Below are 21,791 nucleotides of genomic sequence, written 5' to 3'. Positions count from 1 at the left end.
ATCGCTGATAGGCGGCGAGAGAGGTGATTGACGTGTCCCGGGGAGCCAACCGGGATGCGGCAAGGGGCGGGTGCTGCGGTCTCCCTAGTGCGCATGCCCAAACCGCGAGCGCTGATAGGCGGCGAGAGAGGTGATTGACGTGTCCCGGGGAGCCAACCGGGATGCGGCAAGGGGCGGGCGCTGCGGTCTCCCTAGTGCGCATGCCCAAACCGCGAGCGCTGATAGGCGGCGAGAGAGGTGATTGACGTGTCCCAAGGAGCCAACCGGAAAGCGGCAAGGGGCGGGAGCTGCGGTCTCCCTACTGCGCATGCCCCAGCCGCGATCGCTGATAGGCGGCGAGAGGGCTGATTGACGTGTCCCGGGGAGCCAACCGGGATGCGGCAAGGGGCGGGAGCTGCGGTCTCCCTACTGCGCATGCCCCAGCCGCGATCGCTGATAGGCGGCGAGAGGGCTGATTGACGTGTCCCGGGGAGCCAACCGGGATGCGGCAAGGGGCGGGAGCTGCGGTCTCCCTACTGCGCATGCCCCAGCCGCGATCGCTGATAGGCGGCGAGAGGGCTGATTGACGTGTCCCGGGGAGCCAACCGGGATGCGGCAAGGGGCGGGTGCTGCGGTCTCCCTACTGCGCATGCCCAAACCGCTAGCGCTGATAGGTCCGCGGTGTCTCGGTGCCGCGCCGTGGGGGGAGACCGGGAGCGAACGGGAACGGGGGTCGGGGCGGCTGCGGAGCGCTCGCTGCGGCCGGCGCCCGGGTATCGGGAGGCGGGCGGCTCAGGGCCGCCCTTCGTGAGGTTTCCCGGAGGCGGCAGAAGGGCGGAGGGGAAGGAGGGGACAGCCGGGGACCTCCCGCCGCGCGCGTGTCCGGGGCGCGGCGGCTGTCGGTGCCCGCGGAGCCCGGCGGGACGGCGGGGGAGCGCGAGGGGAACGGAGCGGCGAAAGAGGCGGCAGGTGAGTGCGGCAGCGGCGAGGGTGACCGTGCCGTTGGAACGGGGGGAGCGGGAGGGGGCGGCGCGGCGCGGCGCGGAGGCGTTCGGTTCCGGTTCCCCCCCCCCCCCCCCCCGCCCTTACGGCCGCGCTGGCGAAGCTGCTGGGAGGCGTGCGGTCCGGAGCCGCGTCTCCCTCCGGCGCAGCGCCCGTGCCCGGTGCGGCAGCCCCTCCGGGAGCGGCGCAGCCCCCGTCGGTCGCGGGGACGGTTACAAGCAGAGCTAAGGCGCGGTTGCGGGCGGGCTGGGTGGCGTGGCGAGCGGGGCGCCGCTCCGGCGGGAGCTCGGGGCGAGCCCCGGCGGGTTCCGTGTCCTGCGGGCGCGGCTTTCGCGCCGCGGCTCTCTCTGTGCGCTTTTTTGTTTGGTCGCGTTTGTTTTTTGGGGTTTTTTTGGCGGGATTCCCGCGAAACGCGGCACGAGCGCTCGCCCGGGGCTGCCGCGGCGGGTCTCAGTGGCGCCGTCCTGTGGGCAAAGCGCGGTACTGCAGCCGGCCGCCCCAACGCGGTGCCGCGGCGCGCCTCGGTGCTGCCGCCCTGTGGCGAAACTCGGGTACTGCAGCGCACGGCAAGGGGGGGGGCAGAGACGCCGATCGAGCCGCGGGGGTTCGCGGTCGGGTCTGTGCGTGCCGGTGTCCGTCCCCCCCCGACGGGGGTCAGGTCCCCATTGGTGTGCAAACGACATCCCTCCCTCGGGGCCTCCTTAAACGTTTAATGACGTAAATATTGCTCCTGCTAACGTTGTCGGCGCGGCTTCTTTTCTCAGTGGATCCGTCCGGCAGTCGGTGGCCCACGGTTGCTCGGCAACAGCAGAAGCGGATTGAAGGGACCGGCCGCTGGAGGATGCCGAAGCCTCCCGGGTCAGCGATGGGAGCAGCTTTGCGTGAAGCGAGGGGTACGTGAAGCCGGGCATGCGGTGCCGACCGCCCAGCAGGTAAGGGAAGCTAAAGCTTTACCTCCAGGGACTTCTGCCCAGAAAGCTGAAGCAATTGCTCTCGCGTGAGCTGTAGAGTTACGCAAAGAGAAGAAGATTAGTAGCTGCACTGCAGGTTTCTTGAAGGGTGCGGGCCCTTGAAGCCGTTTGAAAAGAATAAAGTGTATTAACGGCACAAGGGAGGCAGATTAAACGTGATGCTCCGGTTGCTGGAAGCTGTGCTGTTGCTAGGAGAGTTGCCGTCACGCGTTGCGACGGGCCTCAGAAGGGAAACGCTGCTCAGGAAACTGGCCATAAATTGGCAGGCTCCGCTGTCAAACCAGCCACCGAGAGGACCGAGACCGGTACGGAAGCCGCGTCTCTGAGCCCAGGTGGCCGTGTCCTCCAGCCAACGTCAGGGAACTGTAACAAAGAGGATAAGCAATTAATAGGAGATTAATAGCCCGATCAGAATTAGGGTCCAAAGGAGCTGTCACCGGCGACGGGAGAGCAGCGGCGCCTCGCGGCGCGAGGAGCTGATGCGCTCTGTCGAGATCGGACGAACAGGTAAGAGCGAATTTAGAAGCCCTGTGCGAGCGAGGCAATGGGAAACGTGCCTAGAAAACCGTCTTGATAGTGCACACGGGGTACAGACAAGAGCAGCCGGACGAGGGAAACGTACCAGGACGACGCTGGCAAAGGGAGTTCTCCGAGCTGCCTGGAAAAGGGGGGTGTCGATACCGGCCGGCACGAACGGCTCCCTTCTCGGGTCGGCCGGAAGCGTTGCCGTGCCGGGGGGCGGCTGCCGGCCTGCGGGCCGGGGCTGCGGCTGTTTGGGGCGCTGCCCCCGCTTTGTTTTCCTCGGGGAGCCCCCCCACGTTCGGGGGCTTGTGGGACGTGCACGTGCGAATGACACGGTGTTCCCAGCTGCTCTGTTCTCTGCCTTGTTTTTTCAGGTGCCTGTCCCTGTTTTCTCTTCCCGCTTTTGAAGAGAAGCTGCCGAGTTAGCGTACGCTGCGGTGAAGTTCTACAAGATGCGGCCCTCAGGAACCGGTTGCTGTGGGGTTGCTCGTGCGGCCAGCTTTTGGTGTCGGTTGTTCCGGCGCTCCGTCGCGGTGTAGAGCCGGCCCCGTACGTAGCGGTGAGGCGTACCGCAGTTCGGTTTGATTCTCGGATAGGCCTCGGCTCTGACTGTGCACTCGAACGCCAAAACCTACAGCGGAAGCTGCGGTGGCTTTAGCGTGCAAGGGGCGCGAGCGCCGTGAAGCCGCCCGTGTGGCCGAGCGTCCCGATCGCGGCGCTGAGCGTTAGGCGGACTTGAGCCGCGTGCCGGAATTGTTTTGTTTTGGAGAGGGCGGGATAAACTTGGAGCACAACTTGTGAGGGCGGTACGTCGTGGGCAGGTTTTAGTATTGCCTGTGGAGTGCCGCTAGAAGCGTTCGTAGTTCTTGCTTGTCTCTGTTACAAGATGAGCCGTGTCGTCCTGCGTGACGCGTAACGGGAGGACGGCGCGGTAGCGGTGCTCTGCACAAGAGCCCGTTGGGGGGTATTTTAGCTCGCGGGAAAGGGATTGGGGAACCACCTGGTGGGAATGCGAGGAGAGCAGCCCTGGCGGAATCTGAGGAGCCGAGGCCGTTGTATAAATTGGACAAGGAAGGAAAGGCTGCGGGCAAAGCGCGGTACTGCACCCGGCCGCCCCAACGCGGTGCCGCGGCGCGCCTCGGTGCTGCCGCCCTGTGGCGAAACCCGGGTACTGCAGCGCACGGCAAGGGGGGGGGGCAGATGCCGCGATTGAGAGACGGGGACGCAACTTGATGCAAGCAAAGTGTCCACTTTATTGCTCTTCACACAATTCTTTTATACTGTTACATGCATAACAACTACTATCGTGGATTATGCTGATTGGCACAACAATTAATTATCTCATACATATTACAAAGGCTGAGCTCATGATAGGTTAGTAAGAGCATGCAAATCTGTCCTAGCTCCTTGTTACTATCGTGTCCTGTGTGCTGGGCAAGCTTTACAGGCTGCTTTCTCACAGCCACAAGGTCCTGTTGCTAAACAGGACATTCCCATCTATCATCACAAGTTTCTGCTCTTTGTGCTTACATCTGCATGTTGTAACTTTTCACGGCCCTTAGTAATTTTCCATGCTAACACAACAGGTCTAGTAGCTAGAACTAGCATATTAACTATAGATATATATTTTTGCTAATATCCTATAAGCCTAGATAACCCACAGGCAGAGACGCCGATCGAGCCGCGGGGGTTCGCGGTCGGGTCTGTGCGTGCCGGTGTCCGTCCCCCCCGACGGGGGTCAGGTCCCCATTGGTGTGCAAACGACACCCCTCCCTCGATGGCTCCTTAGGAGGGTTAATCCCAGTCCTCGTTCTTTTGGCAGCGGCGGGTCTGTGACCTCGCGGGAAGCCCAGGCTGCTGCACAGAGCTCGTCGGGAGCGGGAGCCGCGGAGGCGGGGGGCCTCGACGAGCCAGAGCTGCGTCAGACGGAGGGGGGCGCGCGCGCTGCCCGGGGGCCGCGTCCGGCGGAGCCGAAGTGACCTGCGGCGGCAACGAGCGGGAGCCGCTCGGAGCTGGAGCGGCCGTTGGCCGCGCCTTCCCTGGGGAGGTGAGCGCGGGGAGCCCGGCCTCTCTCTCCCTCGGGGATTAAACCCGCGCCCGTCCGCGCCCTTCCCGGGGGCGGCGGCGAGGCGGGTTCCCCCGGCTCTCCCGGGGCGGCCCCGCTGCCGGGGGGCGCGGGCGAGGCGGCGGCAGCGCCTCCTCGGTGCCGGGGGGCGGAGGGGAGAGAGACCTGCCGGCCGGAGCCGCGGGGCGCGCGGCCCCTCGGGCAGGGCGCTCCCGGTCTCTGGGCCGCAGGCCGGGGGCGGCAGACGGGTTCGGGTGCTCTGGCGTGCTTTTTAGCCAGCGTGGCCTTCTCCGCGCCGTGAAGAAAATCCCGCGCGGTCGATTCCGCTCGCCGCTCGGGAGATGCCGCGTCTCTGGGGCCGTGGACTGGGGAAGAACGTTTGCGAGTTGGAGGGCGCTACAAGATATTCCGCGGGGAAGCCGGAGAAGAGGCAAATTGGCTGCCAGCGGAGTTGCGTTCCTTCGGTTTAGGACGTTCAGCTTGTCCTTCCAGAGAAGGAGCAGTCGTGGGTAGGGCCGAGAGAGGCTTTTAGGCGCGTGATCGGAATTGGAGCCAAATGGCACTCGACGTTGCCGCCGTGGGTCTTGGCTTTCAGTGGTTTCCCCGCGGCTGCCTGGTGTTTGGGAGCTCGGAGCGGGCGTTTTTTTTTTCCCCCAAGGAGAGGCTGTGCTTGAAACAGAACTTGCTTGAAGAAGACGGACGAGGCGGGTGAGGATGCAGAGCGGGCCAATCAGATCGCTCGGGAGGGCTGGAGGGGCGGAGCGCCGATAGGCGGGGAGCATGGCAATTGATGTGCGTAGGCAGCCAATGAGGTTGCCGGGGGGGCGGGCGTTGCGGTGTCCGTACTGCGCATGCCCAACTTGCGCAGTCCTCAGTCAGGTCCGACGCTGAGGCGGGCACCTGGGGGCGGAGCGCGGGAAGGAGCATCCAATAGGAGGACGGCGCGGCGGGGTGGAAAGCAGCCAATCAGAGCGCGCCGTCTCAATCCCGTTTGAACAGCTGCCTCCCTGGCAAACGCGTCCGTGGGGTCCCGGGGCGGGTAGCGGGAGTTAACGGGGAAACGGGGGTCGGGGCGAGGGAGGGGAGGCTGTGGAGCGCTCATTTTGGCCTCTCCGTCCCTTTTGCCTCTCTCTCCCTCTCTCTGTGTCTCCTTGTCTTGCTCCCTGTCCCTGTCTTTCTCTGGTAAGCTGACCTGCTCTTTGCCCTTCTTTTTTTGTGGAATCACAGGCTCCTTCTGCTTGGAAAAGACACGTGCAGTTTTAAATTTGGGTTTGAACTCTAGGGTTTTTTTTCCCCCATTAGCGTAAGTGGACGGCACGTTGTCCTGTGGCTCAATCCCCGTTCTGTTCCGTGGAGCCTTCAGTTTAGGATGTTCAGGTAAGACAGTTTGTCCTTCCAGAACAGGAGCAGTCACCGGTAGGACCGAGAGAGGCTTTTAAGCGCGTGATCGGAACTGAAGCCAAATGGCACTCGACGTTGCCGCTGTGGGTCTTGGCTTTCACTGGTTTCCCCGCGGCTCCCTGGTGTTGGGGAGCTCGGAGCGGGCACGTTTTTTTCCCCGAGGGGAGGCTGTGCTTAAAAAAGAACGTGTTTCCTCAGAGAAGTGCAAGTCCGCGTGCGTAAGACAGACAAAAACCCCAGCCAGCCTAGTCAAGTTCTGAGCGTGCGTCTGTCAGGCGGCTGCTTTACGTTGAGGAGCGCACGGCCGTGCAATGGTAAGGGCGAAGGGCAAGGCAAGACAGAAGGGTTTTTCCTGCTGCGGGTGACCAGCCGCCCCCCTTTTCCGCGTGAAGCAGAGGAGCGCGGTTCGTTGTCGCCTTTTAAACGCGGCGGCGGCGGCGGCAAGCCGAGCGGCCGGAGGGCGCGGGGTCGGGGGGGGGGGGTCCCGGCAGGGCGGCGAGCCGGCGGGTGAGGATGCAGAGCGGGCCAATCAGATGGCGCGGGAGGGCTGGAGGGCTGGAGGAGCGGAGCGCTGGTTGGCTGCCTAGGCACGTCAGTTGCCTTTCTGTCTGCCAATCAGATTGCCGGGGGGGCGGGCGTCGAGGGCTGGGTACTGCGCATGCCCCAAAGAGCGAGCGCTGATAGGCGGAGAGATGCTGATTGGCGTGCCGCCCGCAGCCAATGATGTTGCCGAAGGGGCGGGCGTTGCGGCGTCCCTAGTGCGCATGCCCCAGCCGCGATCGCTGATAGGCGGCGAGAGAGGTGATTGACGTGTCCCGGGGAGCCAACCGGGATGCGGCAAGGGGCGGGTGCTGCGGTCTCCCTAGTGCGCATGCCCAAACCGCGAGCGCTGATAGGCGGCGAGAGAGGTGATTGACGTGTCCCGGGGAGCCAACCGGGATGCGGCAAGGGGCGGGCGCTGCGGTCTCCCTAGTGCGCATGCCCAAACCGCGAGCGCTGATAGGCGGCGAGAGAGGTGATTGACGTGTCCCAAGGAGCCAACCGGGAAGCGGCAAGGGGCGGGAGCTGCGGTCTCCCTACTGCGCATGCCCCAGCCGCGATCGCTGATAGGCGGCGAGAGGGCTGATTGACGTGTCCCGGGGAGCCAACCGGGATGCGGCAAGGGGCGGGAGCTGCGGTCTCCCTACTGCGCATGCCCCAGCCGCGATCGCTGATAGGCGGCGAGAGGGCTGATTGACGTGTCCCGGGGAGCCAACCGGGATGCGGCAAGGGGCGGGTGCTGCGGTCTCCCTACTGCGCATGCCCAAACCGCTAGCGCTGATAGGTCCGCGGTGTCTCGGTGCCGCGCCGTGGGGGGAGACCGGGAGCGAACGGGAACGGGGGTCGGGGCGGCTGCGGAGCGCTCGCTGCGGCCGGCGCCCGGGTATCGGGAGGCGGGCGGCTCAGGGCCGCCCTTCGTGAGGTTTCCCGGAGGCGGCAGAAGGGCGGAGGGGAAGGAGGGGACAGCCGGGGACCTCCCGCCGCGCGCGTGTCCGGGGCGCGGCGGCTGTCGGTGCCCGCGGAGCCCGGCGGGACGGCGGGGGAGCGCGAGGGGAACGGAGCGGCGAAAGAGGCGGCAGGTGAGTGCGGCAGCGGCGAGGGTGACCGTGCCGTTGGAACGGGGGGAGCGGGAGGGGGCGGCGCGGCGCGGCGCGGAGGCGTTCGGTTCCGGTTTCCCCCGCCCCCCCCCGCCCTTACGGCCGCGCTGGCGAAGCTGCTGGGAGGCGTGCGGTCCGGAGCCGCGTCTCCCTCCGGCGCAGCGCCCGTGCCCGGTGCGGCAGCCCCTCCGGGAGCGGCGCAGCCCCCGTCGGTCGCGGGGACGGTTACAAGCAGAGCTAAGGCGCGGTTGCGGGCGGGCTGGGTGGCGTGGCGAGCGGGGCGCCGCTCCGGCGGGAGCTCGGGGCGAGCCCCGGCGGGTTCCGTGTCCTGCGGGCGCGGCTTTCGCGCCGCGGCTCTCTCTGTGCGCTTTTTTGTTTGGTCGCGTTTGTTTTTTGGGGTTTTTTTGGCGGGATTCCCGCGAAACGCGGCACGAGCGCTCGCCCGGGGCTGCCGCGGCGGGTCTCAGTGGCGCCGTCCTGTGGGCAAAGCGCGGTACTGCACCCGGCCGCCCCAACGCGGTGCCGCGGCGCGCCTCGGTGCTGCCGCCCTGTGGCGAAACTCGGGTACTGCAGCGCACGGCAAGGGGGGGGGCAGAGACGCCGATCGAGCCGCGGGGGTTCGCGGTCGGGTCTGTGCGTGCCGGTGTCCGTCCCCCCCCGACGGGGGTCAGGTCCCCATTGGTGTGCAAACGACATCCCTCCCTCGGGGCCTCCTTAAACGTTTAATGACGTAAATATTGCTCCTGCTAACGTTGTCGGCGCGGCTTCTTTTCTCAGTGGATCCGTCCAGCAGTCGGTGGCCCGCGGTTGCTCGGCAACAGCAGAAGCGGATTGAAGGGACCGGCCGCTGGAGGATGCCGAAGCCTCCCGGGTCAGCGATGGGAGCAGCTTTGCGTAAAGCGAGGGGTACGTGAAGCCGGGCGTGCGGTGCCGACCGCCCAGCAGGTAAGGGAAGCTAAAGCTTTACCTCCAGGGACTTCTGCCCAGAAAGCTGAAGCAATTGCTCTCGCGTGAGCTGTAGAGTTACGCAAAGAGAAGAAGATTAGTAGCTGCACTGCAGGTTTCTTGAAGGGTGCGGGCCCTTGAAGCCGTTTGAAAAGAATAAAGTGTATTAACGGCACAAGGGAGGCAGATTAAACGTGATGCTCCGGTTGCTGGAAGCTGTGCTGTTGCTAGGAGAGTTGCCGTCACGCGTTGCAACGGGCCTCAGAAGGGAAACGCTGCTCAGGAAACTGGCCATAAATTGGCAGGCGCCGCTGTCAAACCAGCCGCCGAGAGGACCGAGACCGGTACGGAAGCCGCGTCTCTGAGCCCAGGTGGCCGTGTCCTCCAGCCAACGTCAGGGAACTGTAACAAAGAGGATAAGCAATTAATAGGAGATTAATAGCCCGATCAGAATTAGGGTCCAAAGGAGCCGTCACCGGCGACGGGAGAGCAGCGGCGCCTCGCGGCGCGAGGAGCTGATGCGCTCTGTCGAGATCGGACGAACAGGTAAGAGCGAATTTAGAAGCTCTGTGCGAGCGAGGCAATGGGAAACGTGCCTAGAAAACCGTCTTGATAGTGCACACGGGGTACAGACAAGAGCAGCCGGACGAGGGAAACGTACCAGGACGACGCTGGCAAAGGGAGTTCTCCGAGCTGCCTGGAAAAGGGGGGTGTCGATACCGGCCGGCACGAACGGCTCCCTTCTCGGGTCGGCCGGAAGCGTTGCCGTGCCGGGGGGCGGCTGCCGGCCTGCGGGCCGGGGCTGCGGCTGTTTGGGGCGCCGCCCCCGCTTTGTTTTCCTCGGGGAGCCCCCCCACGCTCGGGGGCTTGTGGGACGTGCACGTGCGAATGACACGGTGTTCCCAGCTGCTCTGTTCTCTGCCTTGTTTTTTCAGGTGCCTGTCCCTGTTTTCTCTTCCCGCTTTTGAAGAGAAGCTGCCGAGTCAGCGTACGCTGCGGTGAAGTTCTACAAGATGCAGCCCTCAGGAACCGGTTGACGTGAGGGAAATGCTTTCTGACCGCCTGCGCGGTGAGGGGACGTTTTTCACCTTTTAGCTCCTTCTGCACGACAAGAGGGAGACGGAAGGTTAAGTAACACGTTGTTTAGGAGCTGAGAGCTTGGTTTGCATTTAACTAATAATTAAGAGACGTGTTGTCAGCGAGAAACTAAACGATTACAACTAACCTCATCAAATGAAGTAAAGACAGGCCAGCCAGGCGTGGTGGTGGAGTTGCTCTCTATGTGAGAGAGCAGCTACAGTGTACTAAATTCTGCCCAGGAGCGGATGAGGAGCGAGTTGAGAGTGTATGGGTCAGGATCAAGGGGCAGGCTGGCAGGGGTGACACTGCTGTGGGCGTCTGTTGCAAGCCACCAGATCAGGCCGAGGAAGCTGATGAGGCCTTCTATGGGCAGCTGAGAGCGGCCTCACGGTCACAGGCCCTGGTTGTTGTGGGGGATTTTAAGTTCCCTGGTGTTTGCTGGAAGGACCGTTCAGCCAGCCAGCCACAGTCCAGGAGGTTCCTGCCGTGCATCGGTGAGAACCGCCTCATGCAGGTGGTGGAGGAGCCGACTGGGAGAGGTGCACTGCTGGATCTCATCCTCGCTAGCAAGGAGGGTCTGGTCGAAGCAGGAAAGGTTGAGGGCTGCCTGGGCTGCAGTGACCACGAGAAGGTGGAGTTCAGCATCTTGGGTGGCAGGAACAGAACAGCAAGTAGAATTGCAGCCCTGGACTTTAGCAGGGCTAACTTTGGCCTTTTCAAGCAATTGCTGGGGGAAATCCCACGGGCAAGACTGCTTGAAGGAAAAGGGGCCCGAGATAGCTGGGTTGCATTCAGAGATTGCTTCTTCCACGCTCAGGATCAGAGCATCCCCACACGAAGGGAGTCAAGGAAGGGAGCCAGGAGGCCTGCGTGGTTGAACAGGGACCTGTTGGGTGTGCTCAAGCAGAAGAGGAGAGTTTGCAGGTCATGGAGGCAGGGGCTGGCCACTTGGGAGGAATATAGGGCTGCTGTTAGAGGATGCAGGAAGGCAGCTAGGATAGCCAAGGCCCCCTAGAATTACAGCTGGCGAGAGGGGTCAAGGACAGCAAAAAGAGCTTTTTCAAATACATAGCAGATAAAACTAACACCAGAGGCAATGTAGGCCCACTGATGAACGGGGTGGGTGCCCTGGTGGCAGAAGATACAGAGGAGGCAGAATTCCTGAATGCCTTCTTTGTCTCTGTCTACTCTGCCGGAGGCCGTCCTGGGGAGCCCTGTACCCCTGAGACCCCGGATGAAGCCAGGTCAGTGGAGGAGTTTGCTTTAGTCGATGAGGACTGGGTTAGGGAGCAATTAAATAGTCTGGACATCCATAAATCCACGGGTCCGGAGGGGATGCACCCGCGGGTGCTGAGGGAGCCGGCTGAAGTCACTGCTGGACCGCTCTCTGTCATCTTTGCCAAGTCTTGGGAAACGGGGGAGGTGCCCGAGGACTGGAGGAAAGCAAATGTCACTGCAGTCTTCAAAAAGGGCAAGAAGGAGGACCCGGGTAATTACAGACCGGTCAGCCTCTCCTCTGTCCCTGGGAAAGTAATGGAACAGCTTCGTCTGGACAACAGAGCAGTGAGGTGGGTTGCAAACTGGCTTAAGGAGAGAAGCCAGAGAGCGGTAGTCAATGGTGCGGAGTCCAGCTGGAGGCCAGTATCCAGTGCAGTGCCTCAGGGGGCAGCGCTGGGGCCAATGTTGTTCAATATATTCATTAACGATTTGGACGAGGGAATAGAGTGCACTATCGGCAAGTTTGCTGATGACACCAAGCTGGGAGGGGTGGCTGACACGCCAGAAGGCTGTGCTGCCATCCAGCGGGACCTGGACAGGCTGGAGAGTTGGGCGGGGAATAACCTGATGAAATTTGACAAGGACAAGTGTAGAGTCCTGCACCTGGGCAGGAACAACCCCAGGTTCCAGTATAGGTTGGGAAATTACATGTTAGAGAGCAGTGTAGGGGAAAGGGACCTGGGGGTCCTGGTGGACAGCAGGATGACCATGAGCCAGCCCTGTGCCCTTGTGGCCAGGAAGGCCAATGGCATCCTGGGGTGTATTAGAAGGGGGGTGGTTAGTAGGTGGAGAGAGGTCCTCCTTCCCCTCTGCTCCGCCCTGGTGAGACCGCATCTGGAATATTGTGTCCAGTTGTGGGCCCCTCAGTTCCAGAAGGACAGGGAACTGCTGGAGAGGGTCCAGCGTAGGGCAACCAAGATGATTAAGGGAGTGGAGCATCTCCCGTGTGAGGAAAGGCTGAGGGAGCTGGGGCTCTTTAGTTTGGAGAAGAGGAGACTAAGGGGGGACCTTATCAATGTTTATAAATACATAAAGGGTGAGTGCCATGAGGATGGAGCCAGGCTCTTCTCGGTGGCAAACAACGATAGGACAAGGGGTAATGGGATCAAGCTGGAACACAAGAGGTTCCGCTTAAATTTGAGAAGAAACTTCTTCTCAGTGAGGGTGGCAGAGCCTGGCCCAGGCTGCCCAGGGAGGTTGCGGAGCCTCCTTCTCTGCAGACATTCAAAACCCGCCTGGACGTGCTCCTGTGCGACCTCACCTGGGCGTTCCTGCTCCATGGGGGGATTGGACTGGATGATCTTTTGAGGTCCCTTCCCGTCCCAAACATACTGTGATACTGTGAAGAATGCGGCTTAGCAGCGCTGCTGACTCTGCCGTCCCGTTCCCTTCCCCGTTTCAGCCGGCGAGGCGGCCGGAGGACCCGCTCTGTGCGGCCGCGGGGCCCGCGGAGTCGAGGGCTCTGTCGGCGCGCCCCGGGGGTTTCTCTGGAGAGACTCCTCGTCTCGGTCGCGTCGCGGCGGGGACGGACGAGGACCTCTGGCGAGGGGTCTTTCTGCGCTGGGAGCCGGGACCGGGCACGCGCTCGCGGGGCGTCCGTAAGTCGCGGTACGGAATTTAGGCAGGATAGCGCGCACGGGCTTGCGAGCGCCTTACAGGCGTGCGGTGGTTGCTCGTGCGGCCAGCTTTTGGTGTCGGTTGTTCCGGCGCTCCGTCGCGGTGTAGAGCCGGCCCCGTACGTAGCGGTGAGGCGTACCGCAGTTCGGTTTGATTCTCGGATAGGCCTCGGCTCTGACTGTGCACTCGAACGCCAAAACCTACAGCGGAAGCTGCGGTGGCTTTAGCGTGCAAGGGGCGCGAGCGCCGTGAAGCCGCCCGTGTGGCCGAGCGTCCCGATCGCGGCGCTGAGCGTTAGACGGACTTGAGCCGCGTGCCGGAATTGTTTTGTTTTGGAGAGGGCGGGATAAACCTGGAGCACAACTTGTGAGGGCGGTACGTCGTGGGCAGGTTTTAGTATTGCCTGTGGAGTGCCGCTAGAAGCGTTCGTAGTTCTTGCTTGTCTCTGTTACAAGATGAGCCGTGTCGTCCTGCGTGACGCGTAACGGGAGGACGGCGCGGTAGCGGTGCTCTGCACAAGAGCCCGTTGGGGGGTATTTTAGCTCGCGGGAAAGGGATTGGGAACCACCTGGTGGGAATGCGAGGAGAGCAGCCCTGGCGGAATCTGAGGAGCCGAGGCCGTTGTATAAATTGGACAAGGAAGGAAAGGCTGCGGGCAAAGCGCGGTGCTGCACCCGGCCGCCCCAACGCGGAACTCTAATGTGGAATTCCTGTGTTTCAGAGGGGGAGCTGTGACCGCCCCGTGCTCAGCAGACCCCCCAGCCCGGGTGGGGGGAGCAGCGCCGGAGCGGGAGACGCGGCTCCGTCCTCCGTCCCCAGCGTGCCGGGGGGCGGCTGCCGGCCTGTGGGACGTGGCTGCGGCTGTTCGGGGCGCTGCCCCCCCATTTTTGGGCGCTCTGGTATGTACATAGGTAAATGGCGTTTTAAAGTAATGTGCTGCCCGCTGGGGCTGTTTTCCTTTTCTACCTTTTTTTTTTTGAGTGAATAAATGGGGGGACTCGGGGGGTGACGATGACGTTACTGGAGGAGCAGGCCAGTGAGAGATGGGGGCATTCAGCCCCAAAACGCCTGAACAGTCATGGGTGGGGTGTTTAGTGGTGCTGTGGGGAGGAGAAATTTCTCCCTGTCCGTTGCAGAGAAAACAGAACAATCCCACATCAAAGCTGTCCTAGAGAAGTACTTGCTGTTTGTCATTCCGGTTCTAGAGCAGCCCGATGTGCTGTTAAAGGTTGTGGTGGTGCGGGTCAGGGATCCCCAGGCTGTGCCGAGACCGCAGGACGGCTGCTGGTGGAACAAAGTCCGGGACAGCTTCTCAGAGTAAGAACCTCTCTATTTGTTCTCCTCGGGACACATCCCTTTGCCTCTGGACCCCGCACAAGCTCACTCGCCACCTTGTTCCCTCAGAAACCCGTTTCCTCCCAGTTCCTCTGCGATTACCCTGCCTGCCTTTGGGTCCCTGCAGGCTCGTTGGTGGCATCACGGTGCCTGTTTGACCTTTTGCCCCGTTAAATTCCCCTCTTTTCTCTCTTCCCCTCAAAACTTCCCCGGTTGCTCTTGTCACACCCCAGAGGCCTCATTTTCCCCTCTTGTCTCCTCTCAGGACCCCCCATCTGTTGGCCCCTGTCGAGGGTTTAGATTGCGGGGTGACAGTAAAACCCTGGCAGATGTATTGTTAACCCCGTCTCCCCCCCACTTCCCCCTTTTGCCCCTCCCTCTCCCCGCTTCCCACTCAGGACAGGCGATCCGGAGGGAAAGAAGGACAGAGAGAAGAGAGTTGGAAAAACTGGCAATGTTTTACTAATGCTATATTAAGAGTAGAGAAAATAATACAAAACCAATCCTGAAAGTCTCAGCAACTGCAGAGCCGGCACCTGAAGTCCTGGACTGGACTCTGCAGCCAACCGGAGCTGGATTCAGTCTCTCAGCAGGCCTCAGTTTGCAGGGACGACTAGCAAGGTCCTCTCCTAATGTCACCATAAGCAGAAGGGACGAAAAGGGGCAAAGAGGACAAGATCCTCATGATCTGCCACTTGTATATGAAGTATTCATGTGAAGGGGATGTTATACACGGTTGGTCAGTTTGTTGGTCACCTGTTTCTTGTTGCTCCTCTTGCAAGATGTGAATCTGTCCTTATCAACAAGTAAGCATTCCATTGCAATGTTTATCAAAACATGTATGTGTCTGGTTCTCCAGGAAAAGGCAGCTAATATGAAGCTTTAGCTGACAGGCAAATTCATGCTGTCTGCCTATCAGATTGCCGGAGGGGCGGGCGTCGAGGGCTGGGTACTGCGTGCCGCCCGCAGCCAATGATGGTGCGGAAGAGGCGGGCGTTGCGGTGTCCCTACTGCGCATGCCCCAGTCGCGAGCGCTGATAGGCGGAGAGGGAGATGATTGACGTGTCCCGGGGAGCGAACCGGGATGCGGCAAGGGGCGGGTGCTGCAGTCTCCCTAGTGCGCATGCCCAAACCGCGAGCGCTGATAGGTCCGCGGTGTCTCGGGGCCGGGGCCGGGGGGGGAGACCGGGAGCGAACGGGAACGGGGGTCGGGGCGGCTGCGGAGCCCTCGCTGCGGCCGGCGCCCGGGCATCGGGAGGCGGGCGGCTCAGGGCCGCCCTTCGTGAGGTTTCCCGGAGGCGGCAGAAGGGCGGAGGGGAAGGAGGGGACAGCCGGGGACCTCCCGCTGCGCGCGTGTCCGGGGCGCGGCGGCTGTCGGTGCCCGCGGAGCCCGGCGGGACGGCGGGGGAGCGCGAGGGGCACGGAGCGGCGAAAGAGGCGGCAGGTGAGTGCGGCAGCGGCGAGGGTGACCGTGCCGTTGGAACGGGGGGAGCGGGAGGGGCCGGCGCGGCGCGGCGCGGAGGCGTTCGGTTCCGGTTCCCTCCCCCGCCCCCCCCGCCCTTACGGCCGCGCTGGCGAAGCTGCTGGGAGGCGTGCGGTCCGGAGCCGCGTCTCCCTCCGGCGCAGCGCCCGTGCCCGGTGCGGCAGCCCCTCCGGGAGCGGCGCAGCCCCCGTCGGTCGCGGGGACGGTTACAAGCAGAGCTAAGGCGCGGTTGCGGGCGGGCTGGGTGGCGTGGCGAGCGGGGCGCCGCTCCGGCGGGAGCTCGGGGCGAGCCCCGGCGGGTTCCGTGTCCTGCGGGCGCGGCTTTCGCGCCGCGGCTCTCTCTGTGCGCTTTTTTGTTTGGTCGCGTTTGTTTTTTGGTTTTTTTTTGGCGGGATTCCCGCGAAACGCGGCACGAGCGCTCGCCCGGGGCTGCCGCGGCGGGTCTCAGTGGCGCCGTCCTGTGGGCAAAGCGCGGTACTGCACCCGGCCGCCCCAACGCGGTGCCGCGGCGCGCCTCGGTGCTGCCGCCCTGTGGCGAAACTCGGGTACTGCAGCGCCCGGCAAGGGGGGGGGGCAGAGACGCCGATCGAGCCGCGGGGGTTCGCGGTCGGGTCTGTGCGTGCCGGTGTCCGCCCCCCCCCGACGGGGGTCAGGTCCCCATTGGTGTGCAAACGACATCCCTCCCTCGGGGCCTCCTTAAACGTTTAATGACGTAAATATTGCTCCTGCTAACGTTGTCGGCGCGGCTTCTTTTCTCAGTGGATCCGTCCGGCAGTCGGTGGCCCACGGTTGCTCGGCAACAGCAGAAGCGGATTGAAGGGACCGGCCGCTGGAGGATGCCGAAGCCTCCCGGGTCAGCGGTGGGAGCAGCTTTGCGTAAAGCGAGGGGTACGTGAAGCCGGGCGTGCGGTGCCGACCGCCCAGCAGGTAAGGGAAGCTAAAGCTTTACCTCCAGGGACTTCTGCCCAGAAAGCTGAAGCAATTGCTCTCGCGTGAGCTGTAGAGTTACGCAAAGAGAAGAAGATTAGTAGCTGCACTGATTCTAAGCAGGTTTCTTGAAGGGTGCGGGCCCTTGAAGCCGTTTGAAAAGAATAAAGTGTATTAACGGCACAAGGGAGGCAGATTAAACGTGATGCTCCGGTTGCTGGAAGCTGTGCTGTTGCTAGGAGAGTTGCCGTCACGCGTTGCAACGGGCCTCAGAAGGGAAACGCTGCTCAGGAAACTGGCCATAAATTGGCAGGCGCCGCTGTCAAACCAGCCACCGAGAGGACAGAGACCGGTACGGAAGCCGCGTCTCTGAGCCCAGGTGGCCGTGTCCTCCAGCCAACGTCAGGGAACTGTAACAAAGAGGATAAGCAATTAATAGGAGATTAATAGCCCGATCAGAATTAGGGTCCAAAGGAGCCGTCACCGGCGACGGGAGAGCAGCGGCGCCTCGCGGCGCAAGGAGCTGACGTGCTCTGTCGAGATCGGACGAACAGGTAAGAGCGAATTTAGAAGCCCTGTGCGAGCGAGGCAATGGGAAACGTGCCTAGAAAACCGTCTTGATAGTGCACACGGGGTACAGACAAGAGCAGCCGGACGAGGGAAACGTACCAGGACGACGCTGGCAAAGGGAGTTCTCCGAGCTGCCTGGAAAAGGGGGGTGTCGATACCGGCCGGCACGAACGGCTCCCTTCTCGGGTCGGCCGGAAGCGTTGCCGTGCCGGGGGGCGGCTGCCGGCCTGCGGGCCGGGGCTGCGGCTGTTTGGGGCGCCGCCCCCGCTTTGTTTTCCTCGGGGAGCCCCCCCACGCTCGGGGGCTTGTGGGACGTGCACGTGCGAATGACACGGTGTTCCCAGCTGCTCTGTTCTCTGCCTTGTTTTTTCAGGTGCCTGTCCCTGTTTTCTCTTCCCGCTTTTGAAGAGAAGCTGCCGAGTCAGCGTACGCTGCGGTGAAGTTCTACAAGATGCGGCCCTCAGGAACCGGTTGACGTGAGGGAAATGCTTTCTGACCGCCTGCGCGGTGAGGGGACGTTTTTCACCTTTTAGCTCCTTCTGCACGACAAGAGGGAGACGGAAGGTTAAGTAACACGTTGTTTAGGAGCTGAGAGCTTGGTTTGCATTTAACTAATAATTAAGAGACGTGTTGTCAGCGAGAAACTAAACGATTACAACTAACCTCATCAAATGAAGTAAAGACAGGCCAGCCAGGCGTGGTGGTGGAGTTGCTCTCTATGTGAGAGAGCAGCTACAGTGTACTAAATTCTGCCCAGGAGCGGATGAGGAGCGAGTTGAGAGTGTACGGGTCAGGATCAAGGGGCAGGCTGGCAGGGGTGACACTGCTGTGGGCGTCTGTTGCAGGCCACCAGATCAGGCTGAGGAAGCTGATGAGGCCTTCTATGGGCAGCTGAGAGCGGCCTCACGGTCACAGGCCCTGGTTGTTGTGGGGGATTTTAAGTTCCCTGCTGTTTGCTGGAAGGACCGTTCAGCCAGCCAGCCACAGTCCAGGAGGTTCCTGCCGTGCATCGGTGAGAACCGCCTCATGCAGGTGGTGGAGGAGCCGACTGGGAGAGGTGCACTGCTGGATCTCATCCTCGCTAGCAAGGAGGGTCTGGTCGAAGCAGGAAAGGTTGAGGGCTGCCTGGGCTGCAGTGACCACGAGAAGGTGGAGTTCAGCATCTTGGGTGGCAGGAACAGAACAGCAAGTAGAATTGCAGCCCTGGACTTTAGCAGGGCTAACTTTGGCCTTTTCAAGCAATTGCTGGGGGAAATCCCACGGGCAAGACTGCTTGAAGGAAAAGGGGCCCGAGATAGCTGGGTTGCATTCAGAGATTGCTTCTTCCACGCTCAGGATCAGAGCATCCCCACACGAAGGGAGTCAAGGAAGGGAGCCAGGAGGCCTGCGTGGTTGAACAGGGATCTGTTGGGTATGCTCAAGCAGAAGAGGAGAGTTTGCAGGTCATGGAGGCAGGGGCTGGCCACTTGGGAGGAATATAGGGCTGCTGTTAGAGGATGCAGGAAGGCAGCTAGGATAGCCAAGGCCCCCTAGAATTACAGCTGGCGAGAGGGGTCAAGGACAGCAAAAAGAGCTTTTTCAAATCCATAGCAGATAAAACTAACACCAGAGGCAATGTAGGCCCACTGATGAACGGGGTGGGTGCCCTGGTGGCAGAAGATACAGAGGAGGCAGAATTCCTGAATGCCTTCTTTGTCTCTGTCTACTCTGCCGGAGGCCGTCCTGGGGAGCCCTGTACCCCTGAGACCCCGGATGAAGCCCGGTCAGTGGAGGAGTTTGCTTTAGTCGATGAGGACTGGGTTAGGGAGCAATTAAATAGTCTGGACATCCATAAATCCACGGGTCCGGAGGGGATGCACCCGCGGGTGCTGAGGGAGCCGGCTGAAGTCACTGCTGGACCGCTCTCTGTCATCTTTGCCAAGTCTTGGGAAACGGGGGAGGTGCCCGAGGACTGGAGGAAAGCAAATGTCACTGCAGTCTTCAAAAAGGGCAAGAAGGAGGACCCGGGTAATTACAGACCGGTCAGCCTCTCCTCTGTCCCTGGGAAAGTAATGGAACAGCTTCGTCTGGACAACAGAGCAGTGAGGTGGGTTGCAAACTGGCTTAAGGAGAGAAGCCAGAGAGCGGTAGCCAATGGTGCGGAGTCCAGCTGGAGGCCAGTATCCAGTGCAGTGCCTCAGGGGTCAGCGCTGGGGCCAATATTATTCAATATATTCATTAACGATTTGGACGAGGGAATAGAGTGCACTATCGGCAAGTTTGCTGATGACACCAAGCTGGGAGGGGTGGCTGACACGCCAGAAGGCTGTGCTGCCATCCAGCGGGACCTGGACAGGCTGGAGAGTTGGGCGGGGAATAACCTGATGAAATTTGACAAGGACAAGTGTAGAGTCCTGCACCTGGGCAGGAACAACCCCAGGTTCCAGTATAGGTTGGGAAATTACATGTTAGAGAGCAGTGTAGGGGAAAGGGACCTGGGGGTCCTGGTGGACAGCAGGATGACCATGAGCCAGCCCTGTGCCCTTGTGGCCAGGAAGGCCAATGGCATCCTGGGGTGTATTAGAAGGGGGGTGGTTAGTAGGTGGAGAGAGGTCCTCCTTCCCCTCTGCTCCGCCCTGGTGAGACCGCATCTGGAATATTGTGTCCAGTTGTGGGCCCCTCAGTTCCAGAAGGACAGGGAACTGCTGGAGAGGGTCCAGCGTAGGGCAACCAAGATGATTAAGGGAGTGGAGCATCTCCCGTGTGAGGAAAGGCTGAGGGAGCTGGGGCTCTTTAGTTTGGAGAAGAGGAGACTAAGGGGGGACCTTATCAATGTTTATAAATACATAAAGGGTGAGTGCCATGAGGATGGAGCCAGGCTCTTCTCGGTGGCAAACAACGATAGGACAAGGGGTAATGGGATCAAGCTGGAACACAAGAGGTTCCGCTTAAATTTGAGAAGAAACTTCTTCTCAGTGAGGGTGGCAGAGCCTGGCCCAGGCTGCCCAGGGAGGTTGCGGAGCCTCCTTCTCTGCAGACATTCAAAACCCGCCTGGACGTGCTCCTGTGCGACCTCACCTGGGCGTTCCTGCTCCATGGGGGGATTGGACTGGATGATCTTTTGAGGTCCCTTCCCGTCCCAAACATACTGTGATACTGTGAAGAATGCGGCTTAGCAGCGCTGCTGACTCTGCCGTCCCGTTCCCTTCCCCGTTTCAGCCGGCGAGGCGGCCGGAGGACCCGCTCTGTGCGGCCGCGGGGCCCGCGGAGTCGAGGGCTCTGTCGGCGCGCCCCGGGGGTTTCTCTGGAGAGACTCCTCGTCTCGGTCGCGTCGCGGCGGGGACGGACGAGGACCTCTGGCGAGGGGTCTTTCTGCGCTGGGAGCCGGGACCGGGCACGCGCTCGCGGGGCGTCCGTAAGTCGCGGTACGGAATTTAGGCAGGATAGCGCGCACGGGCTTGCGAGCGCCTTACAGGCGTGCGGTGGTTGCTCGTGCGGCCAGCTTTTGGTGTCGGTTGTTCCGGCGCTCCGTCGCGGTGTAGAGCCGGCCCCGTACGTAGCGGTGAGGCGTACCGCAGTTCGGTTTGATTCTCGGATAGGCCTCGGCTCTGACTGTGCACTCGAACGCCAAAACCTACAGCGGAAGCTGCGGTGGCTTTAGCGTGCAAGGGGCGCGAGCGCCGTGAAGCCGCCCGTGTGGCCGAGCGTCCCGATCGCGGCGCTGAGCGTTAGACGGACTTGAGCCGCGTGCCGGAATTGTTTTGTTTTGGAGAGGGCGGGATAAACTTGGAGCACAACTTGTGAGGGCGGTACGTCGTGGGCAGGTTTTAGTATTGCCTGTGGAGTGCCGCTAGAAGCGTTCGTAGTTCTTGCTTGTCTCTGTTACAAGATGAGCCGTGTCGTCCTGCGTGACGCGTAACGGGAGGACGGCGCGGTAGCGGTGCTCTGCACAAGAGCCCGTTGGGGGGTATTTTAGCTCGCGGGAAAGGGATTGGGGAACCACCTGGTGGGAATGCGAGGAGAGCAGCCCTGGCGGAATCTGAGGAGCCGAGGCCGTTGTATAAATTGGACAAGGAAGGAAAGGCTGCGGGCACAGCGCGGTGCTGTACCCGGCCGCCCCAACGCGGAACTCTAATGTGGAATTCCTGTGTTTCAGAGGGGGAGCTGTGACCGCCCCGTGCTCAGCAGACCCCCCAGCCCGGGTGGGGGGAGCAGCGCCGGAGCGGGAGACGCGGCTCCGTCCTCCGTCCCCAGCGTGCCGGGGGGCGGCTGCCGGCCTGTGGGACGTGGCTGCGGCTGTTCGGGGCGCTGCCCCCCCATTTTTGGGCGCTCTGGTATGTACATAGGTAAATGGCGTTTTAAAGTAATGTGCTGCCCGCTGGGGCTGTTTTCCTTTTCTACCTTTTTTTTTTTGAGTGAATAAATGGGGGGACTCGGGGGGTGACGATGACGTTGCTGGAGGAGCAGGCCAGTGAGAGATGGGGGCTTTCAGCCCCAAAACGCCTGAACAGTCATGGGTGGGGTGTTTAGTGGTGCTGTGGGGAGGAGAAATTTCTCCCTGTCCGTTGCAGAGAAAACAGAACAATCCCACATCAAAGCTGTCCTAGAGAAGTACTTGCTGTTTGTCATTCCGGTTCTAGAGCAGCCCGATGTGCTGTTAAAGGTTGTGGTGGTGCGGGTCAGGGATCCCCAGGCTGTGCCGAGACCGCAGGACGGCTGCTGGTGGAACAAAGTCAAGGACAACTTCTCAGAGTAAGAACCTCTCTATTTGTTCTCCTCGGGACACATCCCTTTGCCTCTGGACCCCTCACAAGCTCACTCGCCACCTTGTTCCCTCAGAAACCCGTTTCCTCCCAGTTCCTCTGCGATTACCCTGCCTGCCTTTGGGTCCCTGCAGGCTCGTTGGTGGCATCACGGTGCCTGTTTGACCTTTTGCCCCGTTAAATTCCCCTCTTTTCTCTCTTCCCCTCAAAACTTCCCCAGTTGCTCTTGTCACACCC

The 21,791-nt window shown here is 61.7% G+C and overlaps 1 protein-coding gene across 6 annotated transcripts in view; it reads left to right on the top strand.

Annotated features, from left to right (window-relative positions):
* LOC135579494 (collagen alpha-2(I) chain-like) overlaps positions 1-21,791 on the top strand; it is a 68,532-nt gene that overhangs the window by 618 nt on the left and 46,123 nt on the right. For 3 of the 6 annotated variants that reach the window (XR_010472643.1, XR_010472641.1, XR_010472644.1), the window contains exons 1-2: positions 7,001-13,396; positions 13,703-21,543. The gene's annotated coding sequence lies outside the window, so the exon portion shown is untranslated. Of the gene's footprint in view, positions 1-1,745; positions 13,397-13,702; positions 21,544-21,791 lie in introns of those variants that run through there. The other 3 variants (XR_010472642.1, XM_065062989.1, XR_010472645.1) reach the window with 2 other exon arrangements.

This window comes from Columba livia, chromosome 5, assembly GCF_036013475.1.
Source record: "Columba livia isolate bColLiv1 breed racing homer chromosome 5, bColLiv1.pat.W.v2, whole genome shotgun sequence".
Classification (NCBI taxonomy): Eukaryota; Metazoa; Chordata; class Aves; order Columbiformes; family Columbidae; genus Columba; species Columba livia.
The sequence above is the reverse complement of the archived record's forward strand: the minus strand, read 5'-3'. Positions and strand labels throughout refer to the sequence as shown.